The sequence below is a fragment of the Dermacentor variabilis genome, chromosome 3, assembly GCF_050947875.1.
Source record: "Dermacentor variabilis isolate Ectoservices chromosome 3, ASM5094787v1, whole genome shotgun sequence".
Taxonomy (NCBI): domain Eukaryota; kingdom Metazoa; phylum Arthropoda; class Arachnida; order Ixodida; family Ixodidae; genus Dermacentor; species Dermacentor variabilis.
Genome location: NC_134570.1, coordinates 76,992,036 through 76,998,212, shown reverse-complemented (window position 1 = coordinate 76,998,212; position 6,177 = coordinate 76,992,036). Strand labels below are relative to the sequence as shown.

At 43.9% G+C, this 6,177-nt stretch overlaps 1 long non-coding RNA gene across 1 annotated transcript; it reads left to right on the top strand.

The window, feature by feature from the left end:
* The first annotated feature begins 1,971 nt into the window (after window positions 1-1,971).
* LOC142575902 (uncharacterized) lies at window positions 1,972-5,449 on the top strand. Its single transcript, XR_012826730.1, has 3 exons — window positions 1,972-1,993; window positions 2,709-2,897; window positions 4,794-5,449. It is a non-coding gene; the product is annotated as an uncharacterized LOC142575902 (long non-coding RNA).
* Window positions 5,450-6,177: the final 728 nt, after the last annotated feature.

The following is a 6,177-nucleotide window of genomic DNA, read 5'->3' as shown; positions in this document are numbered from 1 at the left end:
TGCCTGTGACTGACGGAGTTGTCGACCGGCTCTCGTTGGCTGTCTGACTCCTGAGAGCTCTCTTGATCTTTGTTTTGATGGAGCAGATCTTCTCCGTGTATGCAGCGCAGGCTTCTAATTCTGCATCTAATTCTTGAAGATCTATCTTCTTTTCGATGCTCTCGTTAACAGATTTCAACTCATCCGCTTGTTCGAGGATAAGGTCGAGGTGTTCCTCAAGCTCACCGACTTGGATGGTTGGCGATTGCAGTAGGTCGCTGGCAGCTGCGATGATTTTTTCGATTGCTTGTCGCAGGGCAGCTTGCTTCTTCTGTAGTCGTTCCATGGCGCTTTCGATGTCAGCAGGCGAAGTATTCCCGGGTTTCGGCACCAAAAATGTAAATGAATGCTCGGGCCTTTGGGCTAACTCTAATTGCTGTCGCTCTTGGACGACTCCGCTGAATTTGCTGCGCGTTTACTAAGGTCGACGGCGTCGGCCGTGCACGCAGGAGCCTCGAAGGAAGGAACTTTACTCGTTGGGATACGTTTCGAGACTGGTTTATTTACAAAAGATAGATCGAAGAAAGGAGAGGGGAAAGGGAGAAGTTACACAAAGTCCACGTTCTCTTTTGGCCGCACCGAGGCCTTCGTCCTTGTCGGGGCGCCCGCGCCTCGCACTGAGTAGGCGGTTCGCCGAAAAGGCGGTGGAACGGATCAGGTTGTTTGTAGATGCGCCGGCCGGCACGTGCTGCAGTGGGGCGCCTCTCGTCCGTTCGCCGGCTCCCTCTTTCCCTTGTGTCGTCGGTCCCCCAACCACGGGTGCAACAATGTATGGTGCTCGTTGCGACTTTCAACACCTGCTACTCTGTCCTACATGTGATTGTAACTATTATTACCTAAAATATTCAGATAGACAACTGGTTCTTAATCACGGGTCCAGCACACGTGACTTTGACTGCTTATACAGAGCCAAACAAGCTTTCAGGCGACTCCGTTAGTGAAACATCTATCACGCGGCATAACGTCATAATGGAGCTAAATATAAACTTGCAGGCCAGTTTCGTGGAGATGCTGCAACAATGACTTGTAAAATGTGTTGTCCATAGTCCATCTTTCACAGTTTTCAGCTTGATCACTGTTCAATTTTGCACTTTTGAGCACACTTTCGATTGTTCTGCAGGGACACTGTCATGGTGCTGCGCATGCATGCTCCTTTTCTTAATTTTGAATACATGTGCACGCCGTCTGATTTACTTCTTGTAGTTCAGAGTCGAGCTTTGTTTGTGACATCTTGTCTCTCTATACGTTCATACCATCGCATGCGCTTGTGCTTAAAACGTGCGGCACTATGCAGCCGAAAAAAAATGTGTTCCTGGCTTGCGCATGCTTTATTTCTTTTTGTCACCAATTACTATGCACGTATTGACCAATTATTCGCAGCTTATAAGCTATGTATGTTATTTCAACTTGACTCCCCGCGCGCGCAACAGCAAAAAAGAAATTTTTTTTTTTTTCGGAGCACGAGATTCAGAAATGTCGCATTAAATTTAGCGGCCTTCGAATTCAAATACCACAGTGGATACTTTTCCTTTAAAGTCTCAAACTCAAAGAAGTCGTCAACCGAAGCCTCAAACTGAACGGTGAGGTCGAAACAAATTCTAACTTCTTTCGCGACTTAATGCATGGCTTCGAAAACCTTTGCGGTCGACTGCACAGATTCTTTCATGTTTATTTACGGTGCCCGCGCGGTAAGCCTCTAGATATCTTTGCGTGAAAAAGTAGGAAGGGGTGCCGTGTATTTGTGCTTCTTGCTTTTGCCAGCGTAAATTTGCTTCGAATAAGTTTATCGCGGTGGTGGAAAAACACCACTGAAAATACGTACAGAGGGAAGAGCACAGGGCATGCGTTGTCATGTGTTCTTCCTTCTGTCCATGTTTTCAGCGCTGTTTTTCTACCATGGATGCATACCAACGAGCTCGCCTGCAGACCCTTCAAAACATTACGAGACATTTAGGTACGTCGCCTAAGCATTTCTACCAAGTATTTTGTTTTCTCTCTTTCTACAAAAGGGACACCTGTTGAGACAGGGCAAGAGGTCAGGAACTCAACTCTATGTAGCGCAAATTTCTAACTTGTTAGAACATTCTGTCTTTTTTCTCAACTCCCACAAAATTGTGTTCTCGGCTGTTGCTCTTTCTGCTCTCTTTACTAGCAACATTGCTAACACGCTGTTCCTGCTGTTATTAGTGTATACATAATTAGCACTGCTGCTCTTCTATACGAGCACAAGAGGCAACTGATGCCGGTGTGTTGCTGCGTTCACCACCTAACTGGAACTGCACCTTTGTCATAATTATTACTTTTTCTTGATTCACCTTGTTGCTCCAAGTTGGCTGTATAATTTTGGAAAGGCTTAACGTTCGAGATATTTACAATGCCTCTCTCACAGTAAATGCGTACTTAGCATGTGGCTACAAGGGCATGATTGGCTCTCATTAGGTAGCGTGCGCCGTTTGTTCGTCTTTCTTTCTTTCTTTCTTTCTTTCTTTCTTTCTTTCTTTCTTTCTTTCTTTCTTTCTTTCTTTCTTTCTTTCTTTCTTTCCATCTTTCTTTCTTTTATATTGTGTTTTCACGGTGCTTTGTCTATATAAATCTAGTTGATAGGGCTATATAATTTCAATGGTGCTTCGATAAAAGAATAACTCTTTATACCTTACATACGCTTTCAGGACGTCATCTCTCGCCCAAAGCATCTACCAGGCGTTCATGTTGCGAGAAGCATCAGGACCATTGCAAACAAGCGACAACAGACTCCGTCACGTGATTTAGTAGTCGGGAACCCTGCTGCCGACAACGTCAAAAGCCGGTTGCGACTAAACTACATGCGGCACAGCAAGACGTTCACCATCGAAGAATCGGTGCGTGCAAGCATAAGTTACTCTCGCAAATGAGCATCAGTCGTAAGGCTGCGCGAAAAACATGGCTCATTGCGTGTGGACATAATGCTTGAACAGCAGAACGCAACGCAAGATGACCAAACGTCGCCGGAAAAACTGACGGCGCTGTGAAAGGAGTGATTTAGCATAACGGGAGACATATCAACATGCACAGACTGGAGCAAATATTTGCAACAAGATGAAGCATGTGTAGGCTGCAGCGAAAATCCACAGACCATTCAGCACGTCCTAATAAAATGCGAAGGGATCCACCCAGTGAGAGCCGTTGGTGACGTACACCTTCCAGAAGCGCTTGGATTTGAAGTGGGCGGAAGCATCAACCGGTCGGCAGTCGAGAAAAGAAAAAAAAAATAAATTATGGGGTTTTACGTGCCAAAACCACTTTCTGATTATGAGGCACGCCGTAGTGGAGGACTCCGGAAATTTTGACCACCTGGGGTTCTTTAACGTTCACCTAAATCTAAGTACACGGGTGTTTTCGCATTTCGCCCCCATCGAAATGCGGCCGCCGTGGCCGGGATTCGATCCCGCGACCTCGTGCTCAGCATCCTTACACCATGGCCACTGAGCAACCGCGGCGGGTTGAGAAAAGAAAGAGTATTGGTGGAAAAAAGCAGGGAAGATATTGATAGAACTGTATCTGCCATAGGTAGCGGTACGAGGAAGAATATTGCGGAGATGTATAGGCAAATGCTAGAATGAAAGTCTTATATGGCATACCTGATTAAATCAACCAGGAGGTGACTATTTGTCACCGCCCTGTTTCAAAGGGGATGCCAATAACTCGTCATCACCATACATCATCATAATCTCTTTCGAAATAAAAAAAGACAATTTATGACAACTCAGAGGAAAGCTCTTTACATTTCGAAACGAGATCGTGATGCTTTAGAATGCGTAATTACAAAGAGTGGTACAACAAGGACGAAGAAGCATGTGCTTGATGTGGTAAAGCTAGAGAAACGCTGGAACATGTTTTATTATAATGCGAAGATTTCTACCCAGTTGTCGGTTTAGCCTCCGTTGGCCTCCTTGAAGTCCTTGAGTTCAGGGATAGCAGGGGCAAAGCAAACATGTCCGCAATAGATATCAGTAAAATGCGATTGGAGGTTTGTTGGAAAAAATGTTGAGACCATAAACAGAGGCGAGCAGAAACAAAGCTGCCAATAGTGGCTCAGAAATTTTGATGCTGGGAATTCTTTATGTATGTGTTCTTTTTTATATGTAGTACATTAGGTAAAATAAGAACAAGAGCTTGGTGGCACAACCTACCGCCCCGTTCCAATGGGGATGCTAATAACATCCATCCATCCATCCATCCATCCATCCATCCATCCATCCATCCATCCATCCATCCATCCATCCATCCATCCATCCATCCATCCATCCATCCATCTGTCCGTCCGTCCGTCCGTCTGTCTGTCTCTCTCTCTCTCGTTATGCCTCACCACGTTCGAAACGAGAAGCGATCTCCAGAACTCCGCAAGGTTCTCCATAATACTTTGTCGTTTAAGTGGCCTGAGGCTAAGCGAAATCTACTTACGCAGTCATTTGCTATGAACGAAGTGAATTATACAAAAGCAACGACAAATTCAGTTAGCAATTCAGTTCGTATTTAGCGTTTACTGCGTAAACCACACAAAGACGGTAAAGTTAAATCTGAGAAATAGCGTGGGTATGCTAAACACTATGGGTCGTTTAGCGTTCTTTGCATGCGCATTTCGATACTGCAATTCCGCTAAGCCCGCTATATTACGCTAAACACGCTAAACTATAACTGTCTAGAAGCTATACTAACCTACGTAGACCTCCTCCTCGCTATTAACGCAGTCTAAAGGTTTGTATGCCCTCTTGCAGGACCAACTTATTCTATGACTCTTTTACTCCGAAAACACATCAGTACTGGTACCTCCTTGCTGCGTCCATCGCCACCTTCCCGGACACCACGAACTTCAATTGGCAGTGCCCAACCATTTACCTATTTTCGTTTTGCTCCTAAAACCACTGCTTTAGGAAGATTCTTGGAGTTTTAACTTCTACTAAATAAATAAATAAATAAATGAATAAATAAATAAATAAATAAGTAAATAAATAAATAAATAAATTTTTGAAACCATGTGTTTTGCGACGTAACCTCGTTTGCGTGAATGGGCCAGCACGTGGGCCTCTATTTACGGTCCATCCTTGCTTCCCTAACAATATGGGATGATTGCGGTGAGAAAAGAAATGAAATGATTGTGTCTGTGCAGAAAATTGTATTGGTTTTGTCTTTGCTAACCCGTCCATGCAATTACGTGCTTTGAAGTGACTGACACATGCTATTTTTGAATGTAGAATACGAACAGTTGACGAAGATATATGTGTGCTGCGATGACTGAAGTGACCTAACAATGTGTTTTCTATAGTAAACGTACATCGGTATACCTACATGTTCATTAAATAGAGTGGCTTTTGTATGGAAAGAAATGCAATAAAGAAATTACTTTGTTATTTGATGTTGTCGAGGACTCAGTACCTGCATTAGAATTGTATTCTATGGTCTTTGTTCGTTCTTCAATTCTGTATTCCAAGTGCAAAAAAAGCACGGTCAATAATTCTTCAAGTGAACTATCTTGGTTGTACAAGCCGCGCATACAGAGTGTCCCGACTAACTTTAGCCAGAGTTTAAAAATATTCGAATGCCACGTAGCTGCACAGAACGCACAGAAGGTAATGTTGTTTGCAGTCGCTTGGACATATTCAAATTATCTTTTTTTCATTCTGTCTAATTAGATAATTAGTCTTAATTAATCAACCATTTTCTCAAATATTATCATTAGATGAAAAGTATTAATGAGAAAATTGTAGAGCAACATGAAAAACTCCCGATACGGCTTTCTGTTGCTCAATGCGTGCCACATAAAAGTATTTTTCCGAGCGTGAAAGAAGCCCGCGAATACACGCAAAGTGCCTCGAGCGGCCAGTCGAGCGGCAATTTAGCGTGCACCAGCCAGAGGTGGCGTTAATGTCAGATTGAAGAAGAGCGGCGTCGTTTGGACCTTTATTTTTCGGAAAATTACGCAACAATCGGCCAACAAATGAACTCAAGAGGCAACGCAAGATGGTATATTATAGATGTGAAAAAGAAGAGGACCGAGCACTGAGCCTTGCGGTACACCAGAATGGACTGTGCATTCTTTGGAATTCGTGTCGTTAGCTGAGACAAAGTGAGAGCGGTTAGCAAGAAAGCTTTCAGTCCAGG